The sequence below is a fragment of the Myotis myotis genome, unplaced genomic scaffold (assembly GCF_014108235.1).
Source record: "Myotis myotis isolate mMyoMyo1 unplaced genomic scaffold, mMyoMyo1.p scaffold_m19_p_2, whole genome shotgun sequence".
Taxonomy (NCBI): Eukaryota; Metazoa; Chordata; class Mammalia; order Chiroptera; family Vespertilionidae; genus Myotis; species Myotis myotis.
In genome coordinates, this window is record NW_023416324.1 from 104608245 (window position 1) to 104621213 (window position 12969).

At 43.3% G+C, this 12969-nt stretch overlaps 1 pseudogene; it reads right to left on the minus strand.

Annotated features, from left to right (window-relative positions):
• Positions 1–12658, minus strand: part of LOC118675621 — a 45355-nt pseudogene extending 32697 nt beyond the window's left edge.
• Positions 12659–12969: the final 311 nt, after the last annotated feature.

Consider the following 12969-nt stretch of genomic DNA (forward strand, 5'->3'; position numbering starts at 1 on the left):
TCAGCACAGAGGGCAGAATTTTGGACCCTAGTCAGAGCCATAAAACTCAGTAAGAATAATCACACAACATCTACACTGATTCTATGCCTTGACTACCCTGCATATCCATGGGGCCATATACAAGGAAAGGGGGCTCCTGATGGCCATAGGAAAAGGAATCAAAAATCAGAATAAGATCTTGAAGTTACTAGAAGCAATGTAGGAGCCCAAGGAAGTAGCAGTCATCCATTGTAGAGGACACCAAAAAGGAAAAAATTCAGTATTAAAAGGGAACCTTCGCGCAGATGCAGCAGCAAGGCTAGCTGCTAAAGAGCAGACAGTGCCATCACAGAACATGCTGGTTTCTGAATTACCTTAACCTCCGAAATACACACCTCAAGAAGAAGAATGGGCCGAACAAGAAGGGAGTAAAAGGACGAAGGAAGGTTGGTGGATACTCCCAGGTCATAGGGTCTATGTTCCAGAACAGTTAGCTCATAGAGTAGTTCTCCACCATCATGAACTTACCCATTTAGAGAAAACGGCTCTAGAAGTCTTGTTAAGCAGATTCTATCTAATTGCCCATCTCCCCTCCTTATGTGCCTCAGTCTCTCAGTGCTGCCTCCTCTGTGCACAGAACAATGCAAGGCAGGGTCCTGTAGGACTAATAGGAATTCAGCACTGTGGGCAAGCTCCTTTTGAAGATCTAGAAGTAGACTTGACAAAAATAGGGCCTAGTAGAGGAAATAAATTCTTTTAGTTTTTGTCTGCACCTTTTCAGGCTGGGTTGAGGCATATCCTACCCGCATGAAGAAGGTGAAAGAAGTCACTAAGGCATTACTGAAGGACGTAATTCTGTGGTATGGAATGCCGTTAACCATTGGGTCAGATAATGGCCAGACTTTATAGCTGAGGTAGTATAGCAGGTAGTTAAGTCCTTAGTAATTAAGTGGAACTTACATACAGCCTACAGGCCCCAGAGTTCAGGGTAAGTAGAACACATGAACCAAACTCTCAAGTAGGCTTTGGCTAAGCTATTCCAGGAGAAAAACTTACCCTGGACAGATATCTTACCACTTGTGCTCCTGCGGGTGCACTGTGCCCTGAGAGCCAGTAGGGTTCTCTTCATTTGAAATTCTCTATGGCAGACCCCCTCCCTTAATTCGACTAAAGGGAGATTTGGGGGAAATAGGGAACTTAGAAATTCAGAAACAGCTACAAAGACTTGGGAAAACTGTCCTTGACTTCCACAGATGGGTTACTGGTTGATTGCCCATCTCTCTAGAAATAGCTGTGTACCCTCACAAGCCTGGGGACCAGGTTTGGGTAAAAGATTGGAAAAAGGAACCCCTTAAGCCAACCTGGAAGAGACCTTATCCAGTCATACTAAACCATCCCCTCAGCTCTTAAAGTTGCAGAACTGAACACCTGGATCCACCACTCCCAGGTAAAAGCAGCCCACCAGCTAGACAATCAACATCCAGAGTGGAAGGTGACCTCTGACCTGAACCACCCCCTACAGATCATCCTCAAGAAGACAGCAGATCCTGCTGACTGACCTAAATCTCCTTATTCCCTCTTATCTGGATAATTATTGTTTTTGTTTTTTTCTAACAGTTTTATTCTGTCTTCATACAAGTGTCGCCAGAAACCCAGACTGGTACCAGGAGAGAAACTTCTTTGCCCTTGCTACTATGGAATGGCATGCAGAACTCAAGGAAATGGAAACCAAGGATCTGAAACCAAGATTACTATATCTAACAAGGCTATCATTCAAAATAGACATTAAAATAAAGAGATTCCTGGAAAAAAAAAAAAAAAAGGCTAAAGGAGTACATCAGCACCAAGCCAGCATTACAAGAAATCCTAAAGGGACTGACTGCTGTAATGAGAAGAAGAAAAGAAGAAATAGAGAGAGAAACCTAGATATACAGAATTAAAATGGCAATAAATAAGTACCTATCCTATCTAATAATAGACAAACATGGTAATTGACCGTTCCTTCGCTACAGCTCCCATTGGCTAATCAGCACGATATGCAAATTAACCACCAACAAAGATGGCGGCTAATTTGCATACTGCAGGCAGGGCGTGACAGTGCAGCCGCCAGCACAAGCCGCCATCCAGGCCCCCGTATGCGACCCCAGAAGCCGCCTGCCTGCCACCCGTGATCGGATCTGATCCCAGGCCGCAGGCCAGCCCCAGAAGCCCCAGAAGCCACCCAGAAGCCAGTGATCAGGGGAAGATGGGGGTCCCCTGCCCAGGCCTGACACCTCTGGCAGAGGCGTCAGGCCTGGGCAAGGGGCCAATCTGGCGATCGGTGGGAGATGGGGGTCCCCTGCCCAGGCCTGAAGCCTGGGCCAGAGGTGTCAGGCCTGGGCGGGGGCAGAGCTGGCAATCGGAGGGGCCTGGGGGTCCCCTGTCCAGGCCTGACGCCTCTGGCCGAGGCATCAGGCCTGGGCGAGGGGCCGATCTGGCAATCGGAAGGAGATGGGGGTCCCCTGCCCAGGCCTGATGCCTGGGCCACAGGCATCAGGCCAAGGCTGGGGGCAGAGCTGGTGATGGGGGGGAGATGGTGGTCCTCTGCCCAGGCCTGAAGCCTGGGCCAGAGGCGTCAGGCCTGGGCGAGGGGCAGAGCCGGCAATCGGAGGGGTCTGGGGTCCCTTGCCCAGGCCTGACACCTCTGGCTAAGGTGTCAGGCCTGGGCCGGGGGGGTCAAGCCAGCAATTGGTGTGAACTACAGAGGAAACACCTTTTCTGACAGCTCATTGGCTAAGCTCCCTATATGCCACTGGTAATATTCTTAGTAACTTGGGTAATAAGAATCCAAAAAGATGATCTAGGGTTTTTCACCACACTCCTGGCAAAAAAAAAAACGAAGGTCCGCTGCTGGAGGGCTAAGAAATGTCATATCCTGCCCTAGCCGGTTTGGTTCAGTGGATAATGCCTTGGCCTGCCGATGGCAGGGTCTGGGTTCAGTTCTGACCAAGGGCATGTACCTAGGTTGCAGGCTCCTCCCTGGCCTGGGCCCAGGTCAGGGCTCATGCAGGAGGAAACCAATCAAAGTGTTCCTCTCACTTTGATGTTTCTCTCTGTCTTTCCCTTTCTCTTCCACATTCTCTAAAAATCAATGGAAACATATCCTCAGGTGAGGATAAAAAAAATAATAAAGAAATTATTATTATATGAAAGACACATCTTGAAAATGCCTAAAGAAAGTTGTCATTTTTTCATGGTGAAGGGACTGGAGTCCGTGTTGATGAAAAAACCTTGCTGGCTACAGTGACTGGCAGTGGCTGCAGCAGCGGGGTAATGGGGCTGGTGCCTTCCCCTGATCAGCTGGTCACCTCCCACAAAGGGAGGCCAGACTGTGGCTTAGTCCTGCTCCCCAAGCGGAACAGGGAGCGGGCCTAAGCCATCACTAGGACATCCCCTGAGGGCTCCCAGTATGTGAGAGGGGGCAGGCTGGGCTGAGGGACACCCCCCCGCCTCCCAGTGCATGAATTTCGTGCACCGGGCCCCTACTCCATAATAAACTTAAATGTAAATGGGTTATATTCTCTCATCAAAAGACATAGGCTAACTGAATGGATACAAAAACATTACCTAACTATATGCTGTCTATAAGAGACCTATCTGAGAACAAAAGACACACACAGGATGAGAGTGAAGGGATGGAAAAAAATTTTCTATGCAAATAGAAATTTTTTAAAAAAGCAGGAGTAGCAAGACTCATATCTGACAAAATAGTCTTAAAAATGAAGGTTATCACAATAGACAATAAAGGCCACTAAATAATACTAAAGGGATTGATCCAACAAGAGGACATAACCCTAGTAAACATATATTTACCCAATATAGAAATACCTAAATAAAAAAAAAAACCTCTAGAGGACTTCAAGGGAAAGGTTGACAACAACAATATAGTCATAGGAGGGGACTTCAACATGTCGCTGACTTCACTGGATAGATCTTCCAGACAAAAAATTAATGATACGTTGACTATATCAGATGGATTTAACTGACATAGACATTTCACCCCAAAGCTGCAGAATATACATTCTTGACTGGAGGCTAAAGCAAACAGTAGCTAGCATATTAATGCAAGAAGAAAACATTGGAAGGCCAATGGACTTTGATATTCAGTGGGGCTGAAAATCAACATAATATTGTCCTGCTGTGAGTTCAATGGCTCAAGGCAATTTCCTAACCTGATAATCCTTATACTTATTGTTGGTGCTCTTGTGCCAGCATCTAGAAGGGTTCAGGAATCTGGAGAAGGCTGTGCGTAGATGTTAAATAAGAATCCAGGGACTAATAAAGAGTCCGGAGATGAGATATAATTTTGAAAGGCATTGGGGGTCAGAGGAGCTTAGCTAAAGGAGCTAAGTTCTAAGGTCTTAAATCTAAGGCTTTAGGTGCTGTCATCGTCCCCAGGACCCCATGCTTTTTATTAACACAACTTGTCCTGAGTCAAAGCAGAGATATACACTTCAAAGGGTCAGGGTTTTCTACAGAGTCCATTGTCAGAATGGAGGTATTAGCCTATGGCTGTTCAGGTGTTTGGCCAGTAGGAGGCAATAACATGTAGATTAATATGCCAGAAACAAACGGAGAAGTAACCACTAACACCACAGAAATACAAAAGATTGTAAGAAAATGCTATGAACAACTCTATGCCAACAAGCTGGACAACATGGCTGAAATGGATAAATTCCTAGAAAAATACAATCTCCTAAAATTGAATCAGGAAGAATCAGAAAACCTGAATAGGCAAATAACAATGATGAAATAGAAGCATTAATAAATAAAATTTAAAAAACAAAACAAAAACTTCCCAGCAAACAAAAGCCGGGTCTGGAAGGCTTCACAGGGGAGTTTTACCAAACATTCAAAGAACTATCACCTATACTCTGCAAACTATTCCAAAAAATTCAAGAGCAAAGAACACTTCTAAGCTCTTTTTATGAGGCCAGCATTATTCTAATTTCAAAACCAGGTAAAGACACTACAAAAGAAGAGAATTACAGGCCAATATCCCTAGTGAGCATAAATGCTAAACTCCTCAACAAAATATTAGCTAATCAACTCCAGCAATATATTAAAAAGATCCTACACCAAGAAAAGTGGGATTTATTTTGGAGATGCTATGTGGGTACAATATTTGCAAATCAATAAACATGATATATCACATAAAGTATAAGACAAAAATCACATGATCATATCAATAAATGCAGAAAAAGCATTTGATAAAATACAGCACCCATTTTGATTAAAAAAAAAAACTCTCAGCAAAGTGGGAATAGATGGAGTATATCTCAACATGATAAAGGCCATATATGATAAATCTACAGCCAACATCAATAGCCAAAACTAAAATAATTCCCCCTAATAACAGAAACAAGACAGGGATGTCTGCTTTCACCACTCTTATTCACATAGTACTGGAAAAAAATAGAGAGAGAAAGATAGAAACATCAATGTGAGAGAGAAACCTGGATCCATCCATAAGTTGCCTCCCATACATGCCTTGATTAGGGATTGAACCTGCAATCTAGGTATGTGCCCTGACCAGGAATCAAACCCACAACCCTTTGGTGTACAGGACTACACTCCAACCGACTGAGCCACCTGCGCAGAGTTTTTCCATGTCTTTGCCATGTCTTTGCCATGTCTTTTGATAGCTGATATTTTTGTCCTTGAATAATACTGCATTGTCTGGATGTACTGTAGTTTATTTATCCATCAGCCTACTGAAGGACATTTGGTTGCTTCCAAGCTTTGACAATTATGACTAAAGCTACTATAAACATCCATGTGCAGGTTTTTGTGTGGACATAAGTTTGCAACTCCTTAGGATAAATACCAAGAAGCAAGATTGCTGAGTCATATGGTAAGAGTATGTTTAGTTTTGTAAGTAACTGCTAAACTTTCTTCCAAAGTAGCTGTACCACTTTGCATTCCCACAAATGAATAAGAGGTTCTGTTACTCCACATGCTCATGTGCATTTTGTGGTTTCAGTGTTCTGGATTTTGGCCATTCTTATAGGTAGGTAGTGATATCTTATTGTTGTCTTGATTTGCATGTCCTTATGACATAGAATGTGGAGCATCTTCCCATGTGCTTATTTGCCCTCTGGATATCTTATTTGATGAACTGTCTATCCTTATCTTTTGCCTGTTTTTAGTGGAGTTGTTTATTCTTTTATTGTTCTGTTTTAAGAGTTCTTTGTATATTTTAGATAACAGTTTTATCAGATGTTTCCTTTGCAAATATTTTCTCCCAGTCTGTGGCTTGTATTCTCATTACCTTGGTATTGTCTTTTGCAGGGCAGGAAATTTCAATTTCAATGAAGTCCAGCTTATTAATTATTTTTTTTCATGAATAGTGCCTTTGGTGTTGTATCTAAAAAGGCATCACCTAGGTCACCCAGGTTTTCTATGTTATTGTCTAAGTTTTATAACCATTTGCTTCACATTTGTGTATGTAATCTATTTTGCATTAATATTTTTAAAGGGTGGTATATGTCTAGATTCATATTTTTGCATTTGGATGCCCAATAATCCCAGTACCATTTATTGAAGAAACTATCTTTGCTTTGTTGTATTACCTCTGCACCTTTGTCAAAGAGTAGCTAACCATATTTTGGGGGGTTTATTTCTGGGCTCTGGATTCTGTTCCACTTTTTTCTATTCTTTCACCAATACCACAATGTCTTGATTATTGTAGCATTAGAGTAAGTTTTGAAATTGGGTAGTTTAGTCCATTAACTTTGATTTTGTCTTTTAATATTGAGTTGGCTATTCAGGGTCTTTTGTTCTCTGTGTAACTTTTGAATAAAAGTTTATTTATATTCACAAAATAACTTGCTGACATTTTGATTAAGATTGTGCTGTCTATTGATCAAGTTGGGAAGAACTGACATCTTGACAATATCAAAGGTTTTTCTTCCATGAACATGAAATATCTTTTTATTTACTAACTAGAACCCCAGTGCACAAAAATTTGTGCACTCAGGGGGTCCCTCAGCCTGGCCTATGCCCTCTGGCAGCCCGGCAGCCCTTGGAGGATGTCTACTTGCCAGCGGGGAGCAGGCCTAAGCTGCAGTCGGACATCATAAGCGCTGCTGAGGAGGCGGGAGAGGCTCCAACCACCACCTCTGTACTGGCAGCCGGCAGCCTGGCTTGTGGCTGAACAGAGGTCCCCCTGTGGGAGCGCACTAACCACCAGGGGGGAGCTCCTGCATTGAGCGTCCGCCCCCTGGTGGTCAGTGTGTGTCAATGTGACCAGTCATTTCCAGTCATTCTGCTGTTAGGGTCAGTTTGCATATTACCCTTTTATTATATAGGATAGAGGCCTGGTGCATGGGTGAGGGCCGACTGGTTTGCCCTGAAAGGTGTCCCGGATCAGGGTGGGGGTCCCACTGGGGTGCCTGGCCAGCCTGGGTGAGGGGCTGATGGGTGTTTGCAGGCTGGTCACACCCCCTTCAGGGTGGGGGTCCCCACTGTGGTGCCTGGCTAGTCTGGGTGAGGGGCTGAGGGCCGTTTTCAGGCTGGCCAAGCCCCCCAGCAATGGCAGCTCCCAGCCTCCCCTTTTTTTCATTTTTTTTTCATCCTGGGATCTATTTACCTTCTATAATTGAAACTTTGTAGCCTTGAGAGGAGCTCAGAGCCAGCCAGGGCGGGCGGGAGGGAAGCTTCCTGCTCGCTCCAGCTCCATGGCTGCTAGTCGCCATCTTGATTGGGTTAATTTGCATATGGTCGTTCTCATTGGCTGGTGGGCATGGCTTAAGACATAGCGGAGGTACAGTCAATTTGCATGTTTGTCTTTTAGTAGTGTAGATATTTTTATATCTTTCATCAATCAGAGTTTTATAGTTTTCCTCATATAGTGCTTATACATGTTTTGTTAGGTGTATACCTAAGCATTTAAATTTTAAGGTTGCTAATGTAAATAGTAATGTGTTTTAACTTCAAATTCCATTTGATCATTGCTGATATACATGAAAAATGATTGACTTTTGTATGTTAACTTTATGTCCTACAACCTTGCTAGGAGATTTTGTTGATTCTTTTTGTTTTCTGCATAGATGATCATATTTCTGTGAAAAAAAATAGTTTTCTTTTTTTCCCCACTCTGTATACCTTTTATTTCCTTTTCTTGTTTTATTGCATTAGTTAGTATTCCCAGTACAATGTTAGCAAGAAGTGGTGAGAGACGACATCCTTGCCTTATGACTGATCTTAGCAGAGAAGCTTAGAGTTTCTTATCATTAAGTATGGTGTTAACTGTAGGTATAAAGTACATATTTTTTAACAAGTTGAGGAAATTTCCACTTATTCCTCATATTTTGTGAATTTTTATCATGAATGGTTAATGCATGTTATCAAATGCACTTTCTACATCTATTGACTATCATGTCATTGTTCCTCCTTCTCTTGTTAATATGATGAATTACATTAGTTGATTTTCAAATGTTGAGTCAGCTTTTCATACCTGAGATGAATACCACTTAGTCATGGTGTATAATTATTTTTTACACATTCTTAGATTTCATTTGTTAATATTTTTTAGGAGTTATTGGTATATAGTTTTTTTTCTTGTATTGTCTTTCTCTTGTTTTGGTATTATGATAATGATGGCCTCATAGAATAAGTTATGAAATATTGTCTCTGCTTCTATTTTCTGGAAGGTATTGTAAAGAATTGGTATGCTTTTTTCTTAAATCTTTAGTAGAACTCATCAGTGAACCCATGTGGGCCTGGTACTTTCTGTTTTTTCCCCCCAATTAATTAGTGGCTCAATTTTTAATAGCTATAGGCCTATTCAGATTGTCAAATTTTCTTTTTGAGTTTTAGCAAGTTGTGTCTTTCAAATCATTGGTCCATTTCATGTAGGCCACATTTGTGGCCTTCAGGTTGTTCATAATACTTATTTATTTATTATCCTTTTAATATCCCTTCGATCTGTAGTCATGTCCCCTTTTGAATTTTTGATAATAATGTTTGTCTTCTCTCATTTTTCCTAGCCAGGCTAGTGGTTTATACATGTTATTGATCTTTTCAAAGAACAAGCTTCTGGCTTTGCTGATTTTCTACATTGATTTTCTATTTTCAATTTCATTGATTTCTGCTCTGTTTTTTTTTTATTATTTCTTTTATTCTGCTTTCTTTAAATTTAATTTGATCTTATTTTTCTAGAGGTTAAAGTTTAGAGGATTGATTTTATATCTTCTTTTCTCTTCTAGCATATACATTCATGGCTATAAACTTCCCTCTAAGGACTGCTTTTACTGGGTCCCACAAATTTTGACAAGTTGTATTTTCATTTTCACTTAGTTAAAATATTTTTAAATATTTCTAGAGTTTCTTCTTTTGTCCACGTAGTATTTGGCAGTGTGCTTTTAATCTCCAAGTATTTGGGGATTTTCCAGCTGTCTTTTTTTTTTTTTTTAATTCTTACCAGAGGATATTTTTCCAATGATTTTTAGAGAGAGTGGAAGGCAGATGGAGAGACAAAGAGAGAGAGAGAGACATCGATTTGATAGAGACACATCAATTAGTTGCCTTCTGCACACCCAGACCAGGCTGGGGATCGTGCCTGCAACCAAGGTACCTTGACCTGAATCAAACCTGAGACCTTTTAGTCCACATACCGATGCTTTATCAACTGAGCCAAACTGGCTAGGGATGCAACTATCTTTATGTTATTAAGTAGAGGCCCAGTGCACAAAAATTTGTGCACTCGAGAGGGGAGGGAGGCTCCCTCAGACCGGCCTGTGCCCTCTTGCAGTCTAGGACCCCTCAGGAGACAACGACCTGCTGGCTTAGGCCTGCTCCAGGGTGGCAGAGGGCAGGCCCAATCCCTAGGTGCAGCCCCTGGTCCGGCTCAGAGCAGGGCTGATTGGGGAGTTGGGGCTCCACCCCCTGTCATGCACAGAGCAGGGAGGATAGGGAGGTTGTGATGCCACCATCAGTCACGCTCAGGGTAGGGCCGACTGGGGGGTTGGGGCACCGCCCCCTGTCACACTCAAGGCAGGGTCGATGGGGAGATTGCGGCGCCACCCCCTGTCATGCAAAGAGCAGGGCCAATCAGGGGTTGGGGCGCTGCCCCCTGTCACTCACAGAGCAGGGCCCATCAGGGGAGTTGGGGCCCTGTACCCTGTCACGCACAGAGCAGGGCTGATCAGGGGGTTGAGGAGCTCCTCCTTGTCACTCACAGGGTAGGGCTGATAGGGGAGTTGGGGCACCACCCCCTGTCACACACAGAGCAGGGTGGATCAGGGGGTTGGGGCGCCACACCCTGTCACACTCAGGGCAGGGCCGATGGGGAGGTTATGGCTCTACCCAATCACACACAGAGCAGGGCCCGTGGGGAGGGGGGGTTGAGGTGCCACACCCTGTCACACACAGAGCTGCAGGGCAATCAGGGGGTTAGGGAGCTCCCCTCTATCAGGCACAGAGCAGGGCTGATCAGGGGGTTGGGGTGCCTTCCCCTGTCATGAACAGAGTAGGGCTGATAGGGAGGTTGTGGCCCCGCCCCCTGTCACACACAGAGCCACAGGGCGATCAGGGGGTTTGGGCGCTGCCCCCTGTCACGCTGATCCCGGTGCCAGGATGCCTTGCCGCTCCGCTGATCCCAGTGCTGGGAGGCATATTACCCTTTTACTATATAGGATAGAGGCCTGGTGCATGGGTGGGGGCCGGCTGGTTTGCCCTGAATGGTGTCAGGGTTGGGGTCCCCACTGGGGTGCCTGGCCAGTCTGGGTGAGGGGCTGAGGGCTGTTTTCAGGCTGGCGGGTGACGGAAGCTCCCAACTGCTCCTTTTTTTCTTTTTTTTTTTATTCTGGGCCAGCTTTAGCTCTGAGGCTTGGCTCCAGCTCTTAGGCCTCGGCTGCTGAAAGCAGGTATCTGGTTTGTTTGGGTTCTATAATCGAAACACTGTTTCAACTCCAGCTCTGAGATCCCAGCTGGCTGAAAGCAGGTTTCTGGGGTTTTGTTTAGCTTCTATATTTGTAACAATGTTTCAAACTGCAAGCTCAGAGGCCGGCAGCGGCCGGCAGAGAACGTTGGAGTCCTCCGTCACTGAAGCAAGCAAGCCTCATGTTCACTTCAAGCTGCCTGGCTGCCGGCCGCCATCTTGGCTGGCAGTTAATTTGCATATCACCCTGATTCGCCGATGAGAAGGGTAGCGGAGGTACAGCTAATAACCATGTTTCTCTTTTATTAGATAAGATTCCTATTCCATTTAATCCATTGTGGTCCAAGAGTAGACATTTTAAATTCTGTCCTTTTAATTTGATAAGATGTTTTAAGAGCAAGAATGTGGTCTAGCCTGGTGAATGTCCTATGTGAGCTTGAGAACAATGTGAAATCTGCTACTGTTAGATGAAGTAGTCTATCAATGTACATTATATACAATTGATTGATATTGCTTGTTGAGTTCAACATTTGTCCTTACTGATTTTCTGCCTACTGATCTATACATTTATGATCGAGGGGTATCAAACCCTTTGAATTCTTTTATTGCTCTTTGCACTTTTATCAGTTTTTGCCTCATGAATTTTGACACTCTGTTGTTAGGTGCATACACAATAATGATTTTTTTGGTAGTATTTAACCCCTTTATCTTTATTCAATACCCCCTCTTTATTCCACAGTTATCCTCTTCCTTCTCTGTAAAAAAATGTATTTTTATACAGTGGGGCCTTGAATTACGAGTTTAATTTGTTCTGTGACGGAGCTCATAACTCAAATTACTCATATGACAAATCAATTTTCACTATTACAATGAATTGAAATGCCATTAATCCATTCCGGACACCCAAAAAAACACCTCAATTGTTTTGTTAAATGTTTTTAAATAAGAAAAATGTATTTAAAAATAATGAATATTGTATAAAAACACAATACTGAACAATAGAATGTAGTGCATTAAGCTTGTTTTATTAAGTTTAATGTACAGCATTTACCTTGGAGATCAAATGACTTAAAGATGCTGATGGAGTTGGAAGAGAAAGGCTGAACTGAATAACTGAATAACTGAATCTTATTTGCTGATTTTTGCCCTTTTCGCCATGCTTTCATCACTTTCATCTACAGGAGTTTTTGATAAAAACCTGTCCAATGAGATCTGTTCCATCCTCCCTTTCAGAATATTTCTGAAATGAGTTAGGCAAGAGTCATTAAATAGCTCCATCGCACGCCTAATTGCAATTTTTTCTGGGTGTTTCTTTTGAATAAAGTCTGAAAGTTTCTCCCACATTCCCAACATGTCCTTTATCTCACTTATAGAGATAACCTCCTCCTCCTCCTCCGTGTCATCTATTTCCTGCAAAACCTCCATGTGCTGCTGCGTCTGTAGCTCCTTTAGCTCCTGCGCTGTCAGTTCCTCGGAGTGCTCCACGATGAGCTCGTTGATGTCACCTTCCTTTATATCCGCGCTCGCTGCCTCACCATGTCTGACAACGTAGTGAATGCTGGTCCTCTTTTTAAAATTTTCTAACCAGCCCCTACTGGCTTTAAATGGCTCACCCGATGTCTCATCCATTGAAGTGCCTGGGGTCTGCTGCAGCAAATCAGCGTAAATAGCTCGTGCCTTCTCGCAGATTATAGCCTTCATCACGATATCTCCTGCAAGCTGCTTCTCTGTTAACCACACCATTAGCAGCTTCTCCATATTTTCATGGATAGATGTCCGCTGTTTAGAAATTATTTTAACGCCCTTGGCTGGAGTTGTAGACTATATCGACTCCTTCTGCTTCAGTATGGTGCAGATCGTAGAAGTGCTATGCTCGTACTGCTTCGCCAAGTCGATTATACGCACACCTTGGTCATGTTTTTCGATAATTTCTTTCTTTCTCTCAATGCACATCATCCGCTTCTTCTTCTCAGCACTGTTCTTCGCACGTACTTTCTTCAGATGCATGGTTGAAAAAACAAAGTTTTGCAAAATAACTGCAAGCACAAATGCAAGCACAACCGCTTAAA